This window comes from Nicotiana attenuata, unplaced genomic scaffold (assembly GCF_001879085.1).
Source record: "Nicotiana attenuata strain UT unplaced genomic scaffold, NIATTr2, whole genome shotgun sequence".
NCBI classification, from domain to species: Eukaryota; Viridiplantae; Streptophyta; class Magnoliopsida; order Solanales; family Solanaceae; genus Nicotiana; species Nicotiana attenuata.
This window is the reverse complement of record NW_017672268.1, coordinates 80,799-103,283: the sequence shown is the minus strand read 5'-3', so window position 1 is coordinate 103,283 and position 22,485 is coordinate 80,799. Positions and strand designations below refer to the sequence as shown.

General features: G+C 39.6%; 1 pseudogene; it reads left to right on the top strand.

The window, feature by feature from the left end:
- LOC109212530 overlaps positions 1-22,485 on the top strand; it is a 25,259-nt pseudogene continuing 2,774 nt past the window's right edge.

The following is a 22,485-nucleotide window of genomic DNA, read 5'->3' as shown; positions in this document are numbered from 1 at the left end:
ATGGAGCCCGAACGAATCTCTGTGCAAAAGTTATGTGCGTTTTACAGAGCACGTGCGCGGCCGCACACTTGTGACAGTGCTACTGCCGTTTTACGCGATCAGGACTTTAGGTGCGTGGGGGGCGCACTTGGGGGGTCATTTTAAAGCCCTACTTTGTCCCCCACACCCCCAAAACACAAAAACTCGCTCTAGGAAGGGGAGCTCTCAAAAACCTAACTCCTTAAAGGTCCCTCTACCATCAAAGGTAAGTTCTAATGATGATTCTAAGTTGATTTCAATTTTCCAACATCTTATTAACATGGGTAAACCCTCCATATCATTAAATATTCGATTGGGACACCATTGTTGAGAAAAGGAACCCTAGAACTCAAATTCAAGGGGATCGAACTTCAAAAAGGTAATGTCTTCACCCTCTAATTGATTCTAGCATTGGATTAATGATTATAGACTCTAGTTAATGATATAGGAGTTGATGCGTTTGATAGAAAAGCATGAACGGATTATAGGCTTGGGTTGTTGATTGTTGACTATTGGTTAAGGGTGTTGTTTACCTTATGGGTGATGAAGAATGATGCTGATTATAACCATTTGAGACTTTAGAATTTATCTAGGAGCACGAGAATGGGTTATTGGGTGTAGAAACACCATTAATAAGGACTATGAAGCTTTATTCTCACCAAGTGTTTGATAAAATGCTTAAGTGACAAAACATGAGTATCATAGCTAATATGGAATCTCTTTGACTTGTATTGCTATAGATTAAAGTTGAAAGGGTTGACAAATGTTGTATTACGCTCAAGAGCAGGAAGTTAAGGTATGTGAGGCTAACTCTCTATGTTTGGGAATGTTAATGATTCTCCCTACACTATGTTTCTTTTACCACGTTACTAATTGCCTTAGAAATATAGTTAAGCCTAGTTCCTTGAATAGTTGCAGAACTTCTATCCTCTAGCTTCGTAACTCGTTCATGACTTTCATTGTGAACGTTGTAAAATTAGTGCGTAATCAATATAGACTTGGGTTTGATGCCCATGAGTCTCGGTCTAGAGTACTCAGCATGTCATAAACAGTTGAAGTTTCAATTTTCATAATTAGTTCATGAATATATGTCTCAGTCTAGCTTTATTCAGCATTCAAGTATCATGTAACTCAGTATGGTTTAGTATTTCAGCATCATGTATTTCAGTATGGTTCTCAGTTCCTGAATGTTGAACACCTGTATTTGGGCCTGAGGCCGTAGTTTATATGCTTTATGCACACTTGGTCTTGAGGCCGTAGCTTATGCTTTATGCATGTTTGGGCCTGAGGCTGTAGTTTATGCTTTATGCGTTTTTGGGCCCGAGGCCATAGCTTGTACACATATATATTGGGCCCGAGGCTGTAGCTTATTTAGATAAACAAGTTGTTCATCATTCAGAAGAGGGAGTATTCATATCCTCACTTCCTTTGTTCAGTTCAATTATTAGTTATCATTTCAGTTATCAGTTATCATTTCAGTTACTAGTTATCAGTTCAGTTATCATTTATCAGTTCACTTATCAGTTATCAGTTATCAGTTATCATTTCAGTTTCAGTTTCAATAGTTATCATTTCAGTTATCAATTATCAATTTTCAGTTATCAGCTTAGTTTTAGTTTCAGAATTTATAATTCTTTCTTTTAGTTGCTTTACATACCAGTGCAATTCAAACGTAGTGACGCCCCTTTTGCCCGGGGCCTGCATCTCACGATGCAGGTAATGATTTACAGGTTGACGATTTAGAGCGCTAGGATTCTCGTACCAGCTATTTGGTGATCCCTAGTTCTTTCGGGGCATTATCATTACCTTATGGTCTTAAGAGTTTTCAGACAGTCAGTGTTTTCAGTACTTTATTAGAGGCTTCATAGACTAGAGTAACAGTTAGACAGAGTCACATGCATTTAAGGTTAAGCAATGTTGCTACATATATGTTTCAGGTTTATATTAGTGTTTTCGCATTTGATTTATATCATTTAGACTTTTTGTATATCAGCATGTGTTAGTTTATCTTCCGCATTCAGTATGTTATGATATCTCATTTTGATTCAGCCAGCCAGTTGGTTCGCTCGATCACATGTAGTCAGACACCAAGTGTCGTGTTACGTCCAGGCCTAGGTTCGGGGTGTGACAAAGCTTGGTATCAGAGCATTAGGTTGAAGTGTCCTAGGGAGTCTATAAAGCTGTGTCCAGTGGAGTTTCCTTTATATGTGTGTGTCGGCCACTCATATAAACGGTTAACTACCAAGACATCTAGGATTGTCTCATTTCTTTCTACTCTAGATTATGCCATGAAGCTTAGAGCAATAGGTAACCTTCGCTTCCTATCGAATTCCTGACGTATTGAATGCCCAAGAGACAGGCAGGGAAAAAAAGACCCAAGCTTCTAGAGATGATGATTGTAACGACCCGGCTGGTTGTTTCATGAGTTACAACCCCGTTTCCCCTATTTCTGCTTCTTTATATGTTGTTCAGCTGTATTTCATCTATCGTGTTGGTTGGTTCGGGTTCAGAGTGGTCGTGGAGTTGAATGAGACACTTAGTCTCTTATTTAGAAGCTTAAGTTGGAAAGGTCAACCGGATGTTTACTTATGTGTAGAAGACCTCGGATGTGAATTCTGACGGTTCGGTTAGCTTAGAACCTTTAGGAAAAAATTCACATTCTTGAATTCTTGTCGTGCGAATCTGTTGATTCTGGTAACTAAACTTCTGTTATTCTATTCTCTCACAGATGGTGAGGACACGTGCTACCGTCAGGACGGACGACCACTAGTGCCACTAGTTGGGGTCACTAGAGGCCGAGGTCGCGGTCGAGGTCGTGGTAGGGGTAGGGTGTAGCCCGCCCAGCAGCTAGGGCAACACCTGCAGATCCACCAGTCGCCCGAATTCATGATCAGGTCCCAATTGTGGATGCTCAAGCAAGACCAGCTCAGGCATCGGCTGTGCCTATTGTTATTCGAGGTGACCTTGGCACAAATCTTGACCGTGTGCACTAGTCTTGCTCAGGCAGTCACAGTTTCTACCGCAGTAGCTACTGCTCAGGCTGGGGGAGGCACTCAGACTCCCGTCGCCCGTACACCCGAGCAGGTTGTTCAGGGATTGTAGACACCGGAGGCACCACCAGCCCAGACGGTTGCACCTGCTTAGGATTTTGTAGTGCCAGTTATGCCTGATGACGAGCACCGTCGATTGGAGAGGTTTGGTAGACTTCAGCCTCCGACTTTCAGCGGTGCAGAGGGAGAGGATGCCCAGGGTTTCTTGGACAAATGTTAGAGGATTCTACGTACAGTGGGTATTCTGGAGACCAGTGGGGTCTCATTTACTACTTTTCAGTTTTCTGGAGCTGCCTTCACTTAGTAGGAGGCTTATGAGAGGCGTAGGCCTGTTGGTGCAGCGCCCTTACCTGGCATCAGTTCTCCATTCTCTTTCTAGAGAAGTATGTATTGCATTCCTGCAGAGAGGAGCTGCGTAGGCAGCTCGAGCAGTTGCCTCAGGAGGATATGACCGTGATGCAGTATGAGATGAGATTCTCCGAGTTGACCCGTCCTGCTATCTGGCTAGTTCCCACAGATAGGGAGAGGATCAGGAGGTTCGTTGATGGCCTCACTTATCAACTACAGATTTTTCTGACCAGGGAGAGGGTATCTGGCGCTTCTTTTGAGGAGGTGGTTGACATTGCCAGGGAGATAGAGTCAGTTCACCTCCGGGAGCGAGTTGAGAGGGAGGCCAAGAGGCCTCGTGGGTCTGGTAGTTTTGGTGTTGTCCCTTCTGGAGGTCAGTTCCACCGCGACAGAGGCTGTCCATTCAGACATGCGCAGTCAGCTCTCCGGGTCACCGTGGGGGATCATTTGGACATGGTTCTCACAGTTCACATTAGGGTCACTCATCTCTTAGTGCCCTTCCAACTCAGAGTTCGACACATGCACCATCGGTTCAAGGTTCATCTATGCCTGGTTCTTCTAGTGGGTATCCTGGTGCTCGGGACTCCCTTCAGTCCCCATAGCCAGTGGCCGGTAGAGGTTGCTTCGAGTGTGGGGATTTGGGTCATATCAAGAGGTTTTGTCCCCGTCTTACGGGAGGTCCATCCCGGCAGAGGAGTCAGCCTTCGGCTTCAGCAACAGTTACTTCCCCACCCGCCCAGCCAGCTCGGGGTGGAGGTTAGACAGCTAGGGGTTGTGAGCACGTGATTTTTGCCCTAAGTGAATTACTCCCAAAAATTCAAACAAAATGATTTCTTGCATTATTTACAATTTTGTGAATTTTTGTGTTATTTTCTGTTAATTGTTTGCATTTATTTGTGCATTTTAATTGATATGAAAATATTAAAAAAAATACATTTGACATTTGCATTTAGGATCTAATTTCATATTTTAGGATTATTTAGTGGTTAAGTTATTTTTAGAATAAAATATAAGGAAAATAACAAGAATAGTTCATTTTTACATTTTTAATTGTTAATTGTTGAATCTGTCATGATTTTACTTTTAAATAGGATTTAATCAATTTTCTAGGAATTAATTAGCTTAATTTTGGGAAATAAATTATGTTTCATTTTAACCATATAAAATCAGGAAAAATACAAAATGAAATACAAAAACAAAATAAATAATAAAAATACAAAATGAAAACAAAACAAAAGAAACAAAAGAAAACAAATTAAAGAAAAGAAGGCTGTTTCAATGAAGACCTGATTTGGGCCAGTTTAATTTTTTCCCAGCCCAAACACATCCCAGGCAGCCCAAGTGCACAAACCCGGTCCCCAGTCCACGCCCGAACCCCCAATAACCCGGTCCAGACCCCCCATATACAAAACGACACCGTTTGGGGCCCAATTAAATCCACGTCGTTCGTTCCCTGTCATCTAACGGCCCAGATTCGCTTAAGGAGGTTTGAATAAAAGTGTAATAAAACACTTTACAAAATCAGAGACAAAGGTCTCCTTCCTCGTACCCTGTCCGTCTCCGCCACCCTCCGCCTTAAGCCGCCGGCCGGACATCGTCTCCGCCGGCGGCGATGCTTCAAAGCCGCCCAAAATTACACCCCTACACCGTCTTAACCCCCTCAATACGAATCCATGACCAACTCTTCTCAAATCCCGACCAAACGCCCCAAATATACAAAACCCTAAACTCCATCTCCGCCGCACACGGCGGCGCCGGCGCCGGCTCCGGTCACCACCAAAATAACACCACAGAGTCTCCTTACCCTCCTCTCTTCAAATCCTTAAACCTTTTTCCTCGAATCCCCGTCGAAGTCTTCGAATATCAAATCAAAGATTTCGTCAAAACCCTAGTTCACCCAATTGGCCTCAAATTAACACCCTAGGGTCACCTCGCCTCCCTCATGTTGAATCCTTTGTCAATAGCATTCGAATTTCACCAGAGTGGTCTGAATTTCAAATCTAAAAAGCGGGACTATAGAAGTTTAATCAGCAAGGTCTTTCCCCTTCTTATTTGATTGTTTCTCCTGTTTGTTTTTCGTTGTGATAATTGTTAGTCAGTGAGTTTCTACTCTTATTTGATTGTAATTTTTGTTTAATGATTCTGGTTTCCTTGTCGCATTATTTTGATTAATTTTTGTTTAATCTTGTTTGATTCCTGTGTTGATTTTTCTATCCCTGCTTAATCTCGTTTAGTTCAGCCTCATTCATGTGTGATTCCTGTTCCATCCAGAATTTTATGATTTTTTATTCGTTTTATTATTCTGTCTTCTCTTCTTCTCTTTTCTTTCTTATTGTTTGATGATTCTGTGTTAGTTCATGTTTAATTGTTTAGTTTAGTTTAGTCTAATGTTTGATTGTTAATTTTATTTGATTGATGGTTTGGTAAAGTATGAATTAGGATTAATTTGCAGTTTTGATAATTCAATTCTAGAGTTTTTTAACCTGGTTGGTTATAGCTGAATTAGAGGTATTTGGTTTGCCTATTGTTGACCTTAACTAGGGTAAAAGAGGGTGGGGTCTAGTTTGGTATAGGGTTAGTAGTTTCAGGGGCATTCAAGGGGTATTTTGGGCACTTAAAATGGGTTAGTTTGTTAGGTTTAGTAATTTCAGAATGAAAGTAAGGGTAGTATAGGTATTCCATAAATAGAAAATAATGCTAGAATTCCCTAGACTCTTCTAGAATAGGGCCTTAGTGTAAGTTTCAGCAGACTTAGTGTAGTAACTTGAGTAACAAGTCAGAAAATAGAGGACTAAGTGAGTAATAATCTCCCAAGTGCGACTCTGAATCTCTTAATAAACGAATCCCGTTTCGATTGTCCTTTAATTGGAAAAACTCCTTTATGCCCTTGCGGGTGTAGTGAAAAAGGAGGTGTGACAGGGGTCGCTCTAGAGGGGGAGGCCGATTAGGTGGTGGTCAGGCCCGTTTTTATGCCGTCCCAGCCAGACCAGATGTTATTGCTTCAGATGCTGTGATTACAGGTATTGTCTTAGTTTGCCACAGAGATGCCTCTGTATTATTTGACCCTGGTTCCACTTTTTCATATGTGTCATCATATTTTTCTCATTATTTGGATACGCCCCGCGAGTCTCTTGCTTTATCTGTTTGTGTATCTAGCCCAGTGGGTGATACTGTTGTCGTGGACCGCGTATATCAGTCGTGTGTGGTGACTATTTGGGGTTTGGATACCCGAGTAGACCTCTTGTTTCTTAGTATGGTGGATTTTGATGTGATATTGGGCAAGGATTGGTTATCTCCTTGTCATGCTATTTTGGACTGCCATGCTAAGACAGTGACGTTGGCTATGCCGGGGGTGCCATAGATTGAGTGGCGAGGTTCGACGGATTATGTTTCCAGTAGGGTGATTTTATACTTGAAGGCCCAATGGATGGTTGGGAAGGTTTGTCTTTCTTATTTGGCCTTTGTGAGGGATGTCAGTACAGAGACTCCTAGTATTGACTCGGCTCCGATGGTGAGAGATTTCCCAGATGTTTTTCCTGCAGACCTGTCGGGCATGCCACCGGACAGGGATATTAACTTTGGTATTGATTTGGTGCCGGGCACTCAGCCCATTTCTATTCCATCGTATCGTATGGCACCGGCGGAGTTGAAGGAGTTGAAGAAGCGGCTTCAGGAACTCCTTGATAAGGGGTTTATTTGGCCTAGTGTATCGCAGCGGGGTGCGCCTGTCCTATTTGTGAAGAAGAAGGATGGAACTATGAGGATGTTCATTCATTACAAGCAGTTGAATAAAGTCCAAATCAAGAATAAGTATCCTTTGCCTCGTAATGATAATTTATTTGATCGGCTTCAGGGAGCGAGAGTGTTCTCCAAGATTGATCTTAGATCAGGGTATCACCAGTTGAAGATCAGGGACTCGGATATTCTTAAGACAGCTTTCAGGACCTGATATGGTCATTATGAGTTCTTTGTGATGTCTTTTGGGCTAACCAACGCCCCAGCAGCATTCATGCATTTGATGAACAGCGTGTTTCGGCCTTATCTCGACTCGTTTGTTATTGTATTCATTGATGATATTCTAGTGTACTCGCGTAGTGAGGAGGAGCACGCTGAGCATTTGAGATTTATATTGCAGCGGTTGAGGGAGGAGAGGCTTTATGCAAAGTTCTCCAAGTGTGAGTTTTGGCTCAGTTCAGTGGCTTTCTTGGGGCACGTGGTGTCCAGTGAGGGTATTCATGTTGATTCGAAGAAGATAGAGGCGGTTCAGAGTTGGCCCAGACCGTCCTCAGCCACAGAGATTCACAACTTTCTTGGTTTGGCAGGTTATTACCATTGGTTCGTTCAGGGATTTTCATCTATTGCATCGCCCTTGACCAAATTGACTCAAAAGGGTGCCCCTTTCATGTGGTCGGATGAGTGTGAGGCGAGCTTTCAGAAGCTCAAGACTGCCTTGACCACCGCTCTAGTGTTAGTTTTGCTATCAGCTTCAGGTTCTTATGCGGTATATTGTGATGCTTCTCGAGTTGGTATTGGGTGTGTGTTGATGCACGATGGTAGAGTGATTGCTTATACTTCTCGTCAGTTGAAGCCCCATGAGAAGAACTACCCTGTTCATGATTTGGAGTTGGCTGCCACTGTTCACGCGTTGAAGATTTGGAGGCATTACCTCTATGGTGTGTCTTGTGAGGTGTTTACTGATCTTCGTAGTCTCCAGCACTTGTTCAAGCAGAAGGATCTCAATTTGAGGCAGTGGAGACGGTTGGAGCAGCTAAAGGACTATGATGTTACTATCTTGTACCATCCGGGGAAGGCCAATGTGGTGGTCGATGCCTTGAGTAGGAAGGCGGTGAGTATGGGCAGTTTGGCATTTATTCTTGTTGGTGAGAGGCCTCCTGCAGTTGATGTTCAGGCCTTGTCCAATCGGTTTGTGAGGTTGGATATTTCGGAGCCCAGTCGGATCCTAGTTTGCGTGGTTTCTCGGTCTTCCTTGGTTGATCGCATAAGAGAGTGCCAGTATGACAATCCACATTTGCTTGTCCTCAAGGACAGAGTTTAGCACGGCGATGCTAGAGATGTGTCTATTAGTGATGATGGGATGTTGAGGATGCAGGGCCGGATATGTGTGCCTAATGTGGATGGGCTTCGGGAGTCGATTCTGGAGGAGGCCCACAGCTCGCGGTATTCCATCCATCCGGGTGCCGCGAAGATGTATCAGGATTTGAGACAACATTACTGGTGGAGAAGAATGAAGAAAGATATAGTGGGATTTGTAGCTCGGTGCCTCAATTGTCAGCAGGTGAAATATGAGCATCAGATACCGGGTGGCTTGCTTCGGCAGAAGGATATTACAGAGTGGAAGTGGGAGCGGATCAGCATGGATTTCATAGTTGGACTCCCACGGACTTTGAGGAAGTTCGATGCTATTTGGGTGATTGTGGATCGGCTGACCAAGTCCACGCACTTCATTCCTGTGTGTACTACCTATTCTTCAGAGCGGTTAGCTGAGATTTATATCCGAGAGATTGTTCGCCTGCATGGTGTCCTAGTTTCCATCATTTCAGATAGAGGTACTCAGTTTACATCGCAGTTTTAGAGGGTCGTGTAGCGAGAGTTGGGTACTCAGTTTGAGTTGAGCACAGCCTTTCACCCTCAGACGGACGGGTAGTCCGAGCACACTATTTAGATATTGGAGGACATGTTGTGCTTGTGTCATTGATTTTGGGGGTTCATGGGACCAGTTTCTACCGCTCGTGGAGTTTGCTTACAACAACAGTTATCAGTCGAGTATTTAGATGGCTCCATATGAGGCTTTATATGGGAGACGACGTAGATCTCTAGTAGGTTCGTTTGAGCCGGGCGAGGCTAGGCTTTTGGGTACAGACTTGGTACATAATGATTTGGACAAGGTGAAAGTGATTCAGGAGCGACTTCGTACAGCGCAGTCAAGACAAAAGAGTTATGCTGACAGAAAGGTTCGTGATGTGTCTTACATGGTCGGGGAGAAGGTTCTACTAAACATTTCACCGATGAAGGGTGTTATGAGATTTTGGAAGAAGGGTAAATTGAGCCCTCGGTTCATTGGGCCTTTTGAGGTACTTCGGAGGATTGGAGATGTGGCTTATGAGCTTGCTTTTCCACCTAGCTTGTCGGGTGTGCATCCGGTATTTCATGTTTCTATGCTCCAAAAGTATATCGGCGATCCGTCTCATGTTTTGGATTTAAGCACGGTTCAGTTAGACGGTGATTTGACTTATGATGCGGAGCCAGTGGCTATTTTGGAGCGGCAGGTCCGAAAGTTGAGATCAAAGGATATAGCATCAGTGAAAGTGCAGTGGAGAGGTTGAACCGTGGAGGAGGCTACTTGGGAGACCGAGTGGGAGATGCAGAGCAGATATCCACACCTATTTGAGGCTTCAGGTATGTTTCTAGACTCGTCCGAGGACGAACATTTGTTTAAGAGGGAGAGGATGTAACGACTCGGCCGGTCGTTTCATGAGTTACAACCTCGTTTCCCCTATTTATGCTTCTTTATGTGTTGTTCAGCTGTATTTCGTCGTATCATGTTGGTTGGTTCGGGTTTGGAGCGGTCGTGGAGTGGAATGAGACACTTAGTCTCTTATTTAGAAGCTTAAGTTGGAAAGGTCAACCGGATGTTGACTTATGTGTAGAAGACCTCGGATGGGAATTTTGATGGTTCGGTTAGCTCCGTTAGGTGATTTTGGACTTAGGAGCGTGTTCGGAATGTAATTTAGAGGTCCGTGATATATTTAGGCTTGAATTGGCGAAATTGAAAATTTGGCGTTTCTCGGTTGGCAATGGAAATGTTGATATCGAGGTTGGGATGGAATTCTAGAAATTGGAGTAGGTTCGTAGTGTCATTTGTGATGTGTGTGCAATATTTCAAGTCATTCGGACGAGGTTTGATAGGTTTCGGCATCGTTTGCGGAATTCGAAAGTTTAAGAGTTCCTAGGCTTGAATCCGAGGTTGATTTGGTGTTTTGATGTGGTTTGGAGTGTCCCGAAGGTTTGAATAAGTTTGAATAGTGGTATATGACTTTTTGGTACTTTGGGTTGAGGTCCCGAGGGCCTCGGGATGAATTCGGATGGTTAACAGAAAGATTGGAACTTGGTTTGAGCAGTTGAAGCTGCTGCTTCTATCATTTCCGCACCTGTGGATTGGGGACCGCAGGTGCGAGGTCGCAGATGCGAGAGGGAGGCCCCAGATGCGGTTTTGGACCAGTTGAAGCTTGATCGCAGGTGCGGTGGTTTTATCGCACCAGCGAGGCCGCAAGTGCGGGTGTGTAGCCGCAGATGTGGAATTTGTGCGGATAAGTGGAATCCGCAGGTGCGCTTGTTTGACCGCAGATGCGGTAGTGCAGGTGCGAGTCTCTCGGGCAGAAACTAAAAAAGCCTCACTTCGCGAATTTATGCCCATTCTTCACCATTTTTAGACGAGTTTGGAGCTTAGAGCAATGATTTCAAGAGGGAATCGAGGAGTATCAGTGAGGTAAGTTACTTGGGCCTAATTATTTGTGTTTGTGATGATGTTTCCACTGTTTAATCATGGAATTTAGTGGGAATTTGGAGAGAAGTCGAAGGGGTTAGGGCTTGAGTTTTGGAGAGTTTTGATTGAGGATTTGAGGGACCATTTGAGGTCCAATTTTGATGATTTTGGCATGTATAGACTCGGGAGTGAAAGGAGTTCCTAGTTTTTTAATTTTTGTCGGATTCCGAGACGTGGGTCTAGGGGCCGGGTATGGGTAAATTTCTGGATTTTGGGTTGAATTGATAGTTTTTCGTTTGGAATTGATTACTTGGACTGTATTGACTGCGTTGCATTACTTTTGGTTAGATTCAGGGAATTTGGAGGTCGATTCCAGAGGCAAAGGCGTAGCGGAGTAGGATTTGCTTGGTTTGAGGTAAGTAACGCTTCCAACCTTGGTTCTGAGGGTTCGAAACCCCAAAAATTGCGCTATATGATTCGTATTGAGGTGAGGCAAATGCCAAGTGACGGGCGTGTGTGCGTGCACCGTGAGAATTGTGGCCTGGATCATTCCATGGCACTGCTTAGTGACTCTTTCTTGCTGATATATGTGTAGTGATCATGTGACTAAGTTAATGAGCTGTAAATCATGCCAATTACCATGTTAGGGCTTCACGCCTATACTGTTGAGACCCGAGAGGTCGTTTCTTGCTGTCATGTCATTAACTACATATATATATTATGTACTCAGTCTTGTTCATGCATATCATATCATGTCTGAGTCTCGGTTATTGTTATTTGGCAAATCATATCATTGTTTCGGGCTAGTTCTTGGCATTGTGAGCCTGTGTGTGTGAGACTGGAGAGTGATGACTGAGTGAGGTCGAGAGCCTGAATGCGGGTGATAGTTATGGGATCGGGCTGCACACCGTAGCAGATTATTGATTATGCCTTCATTGGCTTGTTATAGTGCTTGGGCTGAAAGGAGCCCCTCCGGAGTCTATACATCCCAGTGAGCGTGGATGATATTATTGATGGATGGATTTCCCTGGACATGGATTTGTTCGAAGTACTGATACCTGGAGATGGATTTCTCCTCAGGGTTGGATTACCCTTGTTCCTCGGTACCGGTTGACTTGATATATATATATATATATATATATATATATATATATATATATATTCCGTGATGGATTTCCCTGGGCCGAATGGCCATATGCGGTACCGAGTGGTTGAGCAGTTGAGAGTGGGAGCACACGTTGCATTTTTATACATTTCTAGCATTGACAAGTAGAGTTTTACTGAACTTTATACTTCACATTGTTCGGATTAGCATTTTTCTTTACTGTTAAGTTGAATAATTGAATTGCCAGCGTGCCTACTTTACTGTACCATTTAAATGTGTTTATAATGGTTGAGGTTTAGTTCGTCACTACCTATCTCTCTATAGTTTGGACTTGTTACTTGCTGAGTTGGTGTACTCACGTTACCCCCTGCACCTTGTGTGCAGATCTAGGTATCTCAGTGCACGGTAGCGGCTATTGACTATTCTAGTTGCGGATTATCAGCGGAGATAGTGAGGTAGCTGCCTGGGGATCGCAGTTCCGCCTTTCTCCTCCTTTATCTTCCTTCTAGTACATTTTGGCTATTTCCAAACTATTTTGGTCTTGTTTTGGTTCGGAACAATTGTAGCATTGCTCATGACTTAGTGACACCCGAGGTCGGGCTTTTATTTTTCGCATCTATTTGGTTTATGACTTTATATTTTTATGGGAATTTCAGTTGAAAAATGGTGCTATTTAAGTTTTAATGAAATGTTGAACTACTTTGGAAATGTGTCGGCTGGCCTAGTTCCATGATAGGCGCCATCACGACCGGGTTGGTTTTGGGGTCGTGACAATGATTTCCCATTGGGGTATAATTCTGGAGTATAGGTTGGTAATAAATGAGACATGAGATGATGTTAAAAGTAGGATGCGATGGGTAGTAGTACAGATTAGAGCATGACCTTATCAGAGAGTACAAAAGCAGTTACCATGTTCTATGGTTATCAGTTTACCTCAATTACCAGTTATACAATCTTTCAGTTAGCAAGTTTATAGTTATTCAGGATGCCAGTTATCAGTTATTCAGTTACCAGATCTCCAATTTTCAGTGTATTAAAATTCTGGTGACTGGTGAGTATACAGTAATGCCTATGAGTGCTAAAAGAATATGTAAGTAACAGTGATTATAGCAAAATCTTCGCATATTTTAGGTTTGGATTAAGACCATAACTCACCGGATGGCGCATGAAGTGATTTATCAGATAATGATATACTCCGAAGGACATGTATGTTTGTGGTAGTGTATCCGTACGTGTTTTACCTCACAGAACAATTTCATTTTTATTCATGGAAATGGTGTTGTAGGTTGGATGATGATAGTTCATATGTCAGACCCTACGGTGCAACAGGTTAAGAATTAGAGCGCAACTGGCATAGAATTGGTCATTATAGTTTTGGACAGAAAAGAGCCTAAAGATAATACACCTAGAAGTCAAAAACATTTGATATACCAAAGACGTGTCTTTCGTACGATTCATGTATATGACGAAGAAGATATGGTGTACTAAAATGAGAACATATAGCAACCGATATTGAATTTCAGGAATGATTTTAAGTTGTTTAGATTTATTCATATTAGAAATAGAAAGTACCACGTTAGTAAGTTGCTATAAGAAGCAGCTATTATTGTGAGATAAAGGATATGACAATTTCCCTTAAGTTATGTGAATAAGGGTTTACCCCGAATATTTATAATCTGATATGATTTTGATGTATATAGAAAGTTAGGGGATTAAATATTCCAATTTTGTTTAAGATAGATAAAATTTCCCTAAGTGTGATCCATGTACATAGTTCAAAAAGAATGATAGTGCGTGGCAAAACAATATGGTCAGATGATGAGGGAAGTTAGTAGTAACTTTATGCTTCACTTTAGTTATTTAAAGCAAGAGAAGAAAATATGATGCTAGCAGGTGGTTAGTAAAAGGATAGTAAGTAAGTTTTGAGTAGATACAATAAATTAGCAATTTCAGCAGAGCTAGTAGGAGTACAATTTGATTTACTCAGTAAAGTTAACACTAGTGAGTGGGCAACAGTTTGAAACACCGAACGTATGTTAGAACCCGAAAAGTTTAAGTTAAACCGACGTACACTGGCAGTGAGAAAAAAATCAGCTAGCAGTGAGAGAGCAAACTATAGAAGAATAGCCTTTAGGAATTATCGAAATGTGGTTTCTCCAGGATTGACAGTGTGAGCAAGAGTTAATTATTAAGCTTGTGTATGATAGTTGTGAAAACATTAGCTTTCCGTTAAGTGAATAATTTAGTTTTTCCTAGTAAGAAAGATTTCTCAAAAGTATGTTGGAAGATGAGTCGTCATTGACGTAGAGTGCAAAGAATTACAGAAAATAAGGAAAGTTATTTGGATCCCAACAAAAAGAGAAGGATCCGCAAGTATAAGACCTTTGGTCTAAGGGGTGATGTGAAATTTTTTAGTGAGTCCAGTTAGTGATTTGAAACCCGAATAGTTAGCATGGGATATGAAAAAGAAGATCAGTTCGATAATGAGGGAAAATTGTATAATTTGCACAAGGAATATGTTTAGCATGTGTAAGAAACACAAAGTGAGTAGAATGATCACCGAGCTTAGTTATTGATGATAAAGTGATCACATAAAAGTTATAAAATCATGCCAATTTATGTGTTATGAGGGTAGTGCCATTGCACGAGACTCTCAAATTTAGAGTACATGTCAAAGACTTAGTTCACAATAATACTATAAGTGTTTTCAGGAAGTGCTTAGGAAGATAATCAAGTGCGGTAAGTATAACTCATGATTGAGGTAGATAAGAGAACTCTGGTGAAAGAAGTTCACCGCTTAGCCTAGCTAGGAGTTCAATTTACGTACTCCAAAGATAGTAGAGTTGTTGTCTAGATTATGACTTGTTCCTCCTTTGTAGCCGAAGTGAAGGAGAAATAGTTTGATGATCCCTACTTGTTGTAGCTGAAAGAGGGGATTCATAGGCATAAGTTGATGGCTTCTAAACAAGTGGGAGATGATAGTACTTTGAGGTACCACGATAGATTGTATGTTCCAACCATAGATGGACTTAGTGAGGGAGGAAGATGTTAGAAACCCATAATTCCAGGTATTCTATCCACCCAGGTTCCCCAAAGATGTATCATGACCTCAAGGAGATTTATTGGTAGAATGACACACAAAAAAAAAACAGAGAGAGAGAGAGAGAGAGAACATCACAGACTTTGTGGCCAAGTGTCTGAAGTATCAACAAATGAAAGTCGAGAAACAGAAAGCCCAGTGTTATACCATAGTTTACACATATTTTTGAGTGGAGATGGTAAATAAGGAATTTATAATAGGATTATCTTGCGCACCTTGAGAGCATCATTTGATTGGGTGATTGTAAATTGACTTACCAAGTCAGCACATTTCTTGCCAGTAAAGACTACGGATTCAACAGAAGATTATACCAAGTTATACATTTAGGAAATCGTTTGATTGCATTGGACTCTGTGGTCCATCATTTTGGACTGTGGTGCTCAATTTACAATGAACTTTTAGAAGTCATTCTAGAAAGAATTAGGCACAAGTTTTCCATCCTCAGAAAGATGGATAGGCAGAGAGTATTATTCAAACACTTGAGGATATCCTTGATTTTAAAGGCAATTGGGATAATCACATACCTCTCATTGAGTTTTCTAATAATAACACCTACCATTCTAGTATCAAGATGACACCATGCGAGAGTCTGTATGGGCGAAGGTGTAGATCGCCAATTGGTTGGTTCAAAGTTTGTAAAGAGGAGTTGTTGGGACTAAATTTGGTCTATCAAACTATGGAGAAAGAAAAAATGATTCAAGAGCATTTGAAGACGGCTTAGAGCCGCCAAAAGTCCTATTCGAACGTGCGGCATAGAGACCTAGAGTTTCAAGTTGATGATTGGGTGTTTCTGAAAGTTTTGCCTATGAAAGGCGTTATGAGATTTTGGAAGAAAGGAAAGCTCAGTCCTAAATATATCAAGTCGTATATCCTACGAAGGATCGGTCAATTAGATTATGAGTTGTAGTTGCCACCAGAATTAGCGGTGGTATAGCTAGTGTTTCACGTGTCATGTTATAACATTCAAGTTTCCAATACTCAGATACTCATGTCAGTTCAGTACTCAGATACTCATGTCAGTTCAGAACTCAAATACTCATGTCAGTTCAATACTCAGCTACTCATGTCAGTCCAATACTTAGATATTCATGCCAGCTTAGTGCTTAGATATTGATGTTTGTTCAATACTCAAATATTCGTGCCAGTTCAATATTCATATATCTAGTTCAACAGTCCGGTATTCATGTATCCATGGCAGACCAATATTCAGTCAATGCAATAATCATTCAGTTCAGTAATCATGTATTCATTCGGTTTAGTATGTAAGTGTTAATGAAAGTTCATGTTCCCACCAAACCTGTTTAAGGTCCGGAGTTAGCCGAAGTTACAACCAGGAGAATCATTCGAGGACGAATGATCCCAAGGGGGAGATAATGTAACACCCCATAAATTTGGCTTAGGTATGGATGTGCTAAATGAGTAGTAATATTACATTTTAGACATGTGAAGTTCTATTGGGATGAGTATGGGTGGAAATAGTTGTTTTAGAATCAAGATAGAGAGTGAGGTGCATAAGATTTGACAAAATCGACTAAGTTTACAAAAGGTCCATCGTCCAATAGGATTTAGAGAAAATGTGTAAGGAAATTTGGGAAACTCCAAACATGAAAGTTGTAGGCTTTTGAAATAGAAAAGGAACCCTAGAACTCAAATTCAAAGGGATCGAACTTCAAAAAGGTAATGTCTTCACCCTCTAATTGATTCTAGCATTGGATTAATGATTATAGACTCTAGTTCATGAGATATAAGTTGATGGGTTTGATAGAAAAGCATGAACGGATTATAGGTTTAGGTTGTTGATTGTTGACTATTGGTTAAGGTGTCGTTTACCTTATGGGTGATGAAGAATGATGTTGATTATAACCATTTGATACTTTAGAATTTATCTAGGAGCACGAGAATGGGTTATTGGGTGTAGAAAAATCATTAATAAGGACTATGAAGCTTTATTCTCACCAAGTTTTGATAAAATGCTTAAGTGACCAAAACATGAGTATCATAGCTAATATGGAATCCCTTTGACTTGTATTGCTATAGATTAAAGTTGAAAGGGTTGAAAAACATTTTATTACGCTCAAGAGTAGGAAGTTAAGGTATGTGAGGCTAACTCTCTATGTTTGGGAATGTTAATGATTCTCCCTACACTATATTTCTTTTACCACGTTACTAATTGCCTTAGAAATATAGTTAAGCCTAGTTCCTTGAATAGTTGCAGAACTTCTATCCTCTAGCTTCGTAACTCGTTCATGACTTTCATTGTGAACGTTGTAAAATTAGTGCGTAATCAATATAGACTTGGGTTTGATGCCCATGAGTCTCGGTCTAGAGTACTCAGCATGTCATAAACAGTTGAAGTTTCAATTTTCATAATTAGTTCATGAATATATGTCTCAGTCTAGCTTTATTCAGCATTCAAGTATCATGTAACTCAGTATGGTTTAGTATTTCAGCATCATGTATTTCAGTATGGTTCTCAGTTCCTGAATGTTGAACACCTGTCTTTGGGCCTGAGGCCGTAGTTTATATGCTTTATGCATACTTGGTCCCGAGGCCGTAGTTTATGCTTTATGCATGTTTGGGCCTGAGGCCGTAGTTTATGCTTTATGCGTTTTTAGTCTTGAGGCCGTAGTTATGTATACGTATACTTGGGCCTGAGGTCGTAGCTTGTGCACACATATATTGGGCTCGGGGCCGTAGCTTATTAAGATAAACAGGTTGTTCATCATTCAGAAGTGGGAGTATTCATATCCTTACTTCCTTTGTTCAGTCCAATTATTAGTTATCATTTCAGTTATCAATTATCATTTCAGTTACCCGTTATCAGTTATCAATTCAGTTATCAGTTATCAGTTATCATTTCAATTTCAGTTTCAATAGTTATAATTTCAGTTATCAATTATCAATTCTCAGTTATCAGCTTAGTTTAAGTGCAATTCAAATGTACTGACATCCCTTTTGCCCGTGGCCTGCATCTCACGATGCAGGTAATGATTTACAGGTTGACGATTCAGAGCGGTAGGATTCTCGTACCAGCTATTTGGTGATCCCCAGTTCTTTTAGGGCATTATCATTACCTTACAGTCATCAGTATTTTCAGACAGTCAGTATTTTTAGTACTTGATTAGAGGCTTATAGGCCAGAGTAACAGCTAGACAGAGTCACAGGCATTTAAGGTTAAGCAATGTTGCTACATAAATGTTTTAGGCCTATATTAGTGTTTTCGCATTTGATTTATATCATTTAGACTTTCAGTATACCAGCATGTCTTAGTTTATCTTCCGCATTCAGTATGTTATGATATCACATGTTAATTCAACCAGCCAGTTGGTTCGCTTGGTCACATGTAGTCAGGCATCGAGTGCCGTTTACGTCCAAGCCTAGGTTCGTGGCATGACAGTCGACCTGTAAGAACGCGAAACATAGCGTCTCACCAATATGCGCTATGTGTACTGTCATGTCGACCTAAAAAAGCTGTTGACATGAAATACTGGACTCACTTCTACCCGAATGAATCAGTATCACGCGAAACATAGCGCCTCACCAATATGTACTATGTGTATTGTCATGTTGACCTGAAAAAGTTATCGGCCTAAAAAAGCTGATAACCTGAAATGCTTGACCAACTTGTACCCGAAAGAATCATTATCACGCGAAACATAGCGCCTCATCAGTATGCGCTATGTGTATTGTCATGTTGACCTGAAAAAGCTGTCGGACTGACAAAGTTGATGACTTGAAAAAGCTGGACGCACTTGTACCCTAAAGAATCTTTATCACGTGAAACATAGCGCCTCACCGATATGCGTTATGTATATTATCATGTCGACCTGAAAAAGTTGTTGACGCGAAATGATGGACCCACTTGTACCCGAATGAATCATTATCACGCGAAACATAGCGCCTCAGCAGTATGCGCTATGTGTATTGTCATGTCGACATGAGAAAGCTGTCGGCCTGAGAAAGCTGATGACCTGAAAAAGTTGTCGCACTGAAAAAGCTGGACCCACTTGTACCCGAATGAATCATTATAACGCGAAATATAGCGCCTCACCAATATGCGTTATGTAACCTAAAATCACTCTTAGTTGTCTATAAAAACCTTGCGCATTTTAGTTATTATTTGCGTTGTAACAAAACGAATAGATAAACTTTCCATTAGTTTTTCATTTTCGAGCATTACGACATGTTTAGACGCAATTACATACCAAGGTGTTCCTCTCCTACACTCCTCAACTCACAGTACGACATACACATACTCATATATATATATATATGCATGCTTTATAATCTTTGTGTGCTTAAACTATTATTTTATGGAAAATTTTATGTTGAGGTTATTAATTTTTGAATCTTTCCAACCCTCGAAACTACAATCTGTTGATATACGGCGTAGATCCGGATGATTGATGGAAGAAACACCAAACATATCCCAAACTTTAATCATAATGAACACAGTCAAGCCCTCTATAATAGCCGGATTTTTTTTGGCTGCTATAGCAAAGTGTTGTTATAGAGAACATATATTATAACATAGCATGAAAATTGGTTCCATAAAAAATTTGATTTTTATAGTGAATGACTGTTATATTGCGATTGTTGTTATAAAGAGGTCTTGACTGTATTTTTACAAGAGAACAAAATAATTGGAATGTTAAATATGAATGTGGTCAAAAAATAAAGCTTTAACTTTTGGTGCAGGAAATTAGTAGCCAAGAAAAAGTTGAACTTGAAAGATTAAAAGAAAAAGTCAGGCAAATGCTAGTTGAAACACCTGATAATAGTATACAAAAACTTGAATTGATTGATACAATCCAACGATTGGGAGTTGCATATCACTTCAAAAATGAGATTCAAACATCCATTAACAACATCTTTGATGCGTCCCAACAGAGTGAAAATGAAGATGACAACCTTTGTGTTGTTGCTCTTCGTTTTCGGCTACTGAGACAACAAAGGCATTTCATGTCTTCTGGTACGTAACCTTCTAGCTCCTCTCCTGTTATAACTAGTTTAATATCTATCATATATTAATTAATTACCATGATGTTAAATCAGATGTGTTCAAGAAATTCACCAACAAAGATGGAAAGTTCAAGGAAACTCTTACCAAAGATGTACAAGGATTATTAAGTTTATATGAAGCAGCACATTTAAGAGTACATGGGCAAGAAATTCTTGAACAAGCTCTGAGTTTTACACTCACTAATTTGGAGTCAATGGGCCCTGAATTGAGCAATTCATCACTTAAGGCCCAAGTCAGTGCGGCCCTAAGTCAGCCCATTCATACAAATCTACCAAGGATGACAGCAAGAAAATACATATCTATTTATGAGAACATTGAATCTCATAATAATTTGGATTTGCTTTTGAAATTTGCTAAATTGGATTTTAACATTGTGCAAAAGGTGCATCAAAGAGAGCTTGGAGAGCTTACAAGGTACATACATTATTAGTATATCCTCTTCATTCACATGAAATATAGTATATACTAGTAACAAATGGACGGATTGAATTAGTCATAATGGGTCAAATTAATAGTAAGAGAAAATATATTTTTAGCAATTCTAAAAAATAATAGCCGATAATTTTATATATATTTGTGTGTGCGCGCGCGCGTTATTAACAGAAAAATATAAATATTATATACATTTTTGGGCTAGTGATTATATATAATTTTTTTGGCTAGCGCATGTAATTAGTTTCGGCCAACCAACCAATTTTATAGAGCAATTTATGCTATATACCTACCTACTATAAAATAATTACCCATTTCTACCTACTCTCAAACTAGTTACACTAAATACCTATCCGACCAAAAGTATTTACCCGCATACTTCATCTACTACAACTGCCCTGCACTTATCCTCATCTTTTTCTTCTCCTTTTCTCTTTTTTTCCTTTCTGGCTGAAGCTTATATTTGGTTCCAAACGTTAATGTCCCCCTTGTTCTGTTATAAAAAAGTTTCAAAGTAGGCTTTCTCTGTACTTAGTAGCTATGCTGATTTTTTTATTTTAATTTATCGGTGATAATTAAAAAAAAATCAAATGCAACTAACAAAAGGAATGTAGAACTCTAACAATTTAGTAATTGAGTATTAAATGATTAATATTAAAAGTAATTAGCAAATTTTTCAAAACCGAAACAATTAGTACCTGCAACGAAGCAGAACTTGAACGTTTAGTGTTACAAATAATTATTTCTAATATCTTTTGAGAAGTTCATAGTGATTTATAGTAAGAAAAATTAGATCAACCATTGAAAGACCTTGAAATTTGAAAATCATAAATTGCATTTGTCGAGTTTGTAATTGTTTGATTAGATTTTGACTGGCGTGATTACAATATCGATTGGCAACTATAACTAAATGTTGAGTCAGTTTGGTCAAGACTTGGAGCTGATTTGAGGTGATTGAGATCGAAATTTTCAGTTGAAAATCGAAGAAGAACACAACTACAGTAATAATCGAAGAAGAACACTGTTACCTAACAGTATACCGCTATAGTATACTAATATACTATAGGAGTATATAGTTATACTACAACAGTATACCATTATAGTATACAAATATATTGTTATGGTATACTGTAATAATATGCAAGATATTGTATACAATATACTATAATAGTATACTTATTACCCGTAAATTCACTTGCCTTTTCCCTTTTAATTTGTTTTAAGCTTTTACCTAGCATGAGCGGCAAATTGAAAATGCAAAAAAAAAAAAATTATAGTATGCTATATAATGTAACGGTATACTCTTACAATTAGATCCTTTTAGATTTTTTTAAAATTTTTATTGACAACTGATATTATTTCAGTTTAATAATTGAATTAAACTTTTTTTTAACTCTTTACGTACAATTGTATACCATGTTGGTATAACTATATACTATACTGGTATCAAATGTTAGTTAATATTTTTTTGGTTGTATTAGCTACATTTAATTGGTACACAATTTGATTTTTCTTTAGTAATAATATAAAAAAAAAAGAATAATAAAAAATAGTGAAAATAGTAAATGAAATTAGATTATGAAGAGAAAAAGAATATAAAAAAAAGAAGTTAAATAAAATTAGAATAGGAAAAAAGAAAAAAATAAGAAGAAAACAAGAAAAAAGAAAAGGAGAAAAGAAAAAGAAAAGAAAAGAAGCATAGAAATAAAAAAGAATTGGAGAATAAAGAGAAAATTCCCCAAAAAACCTACTATGGGTAGGAAATGTAATTAGTTTATGGGTGGAAAAACAAATGGGTAGACAAGGGTAAATAGTTTTATTTTTGTGGGTAACTGTGTCAAAACCCAAATTTTATATTAATTGATAAACATGTCATGATCCAAAGTTTTTTTGGGTCAAATAAAT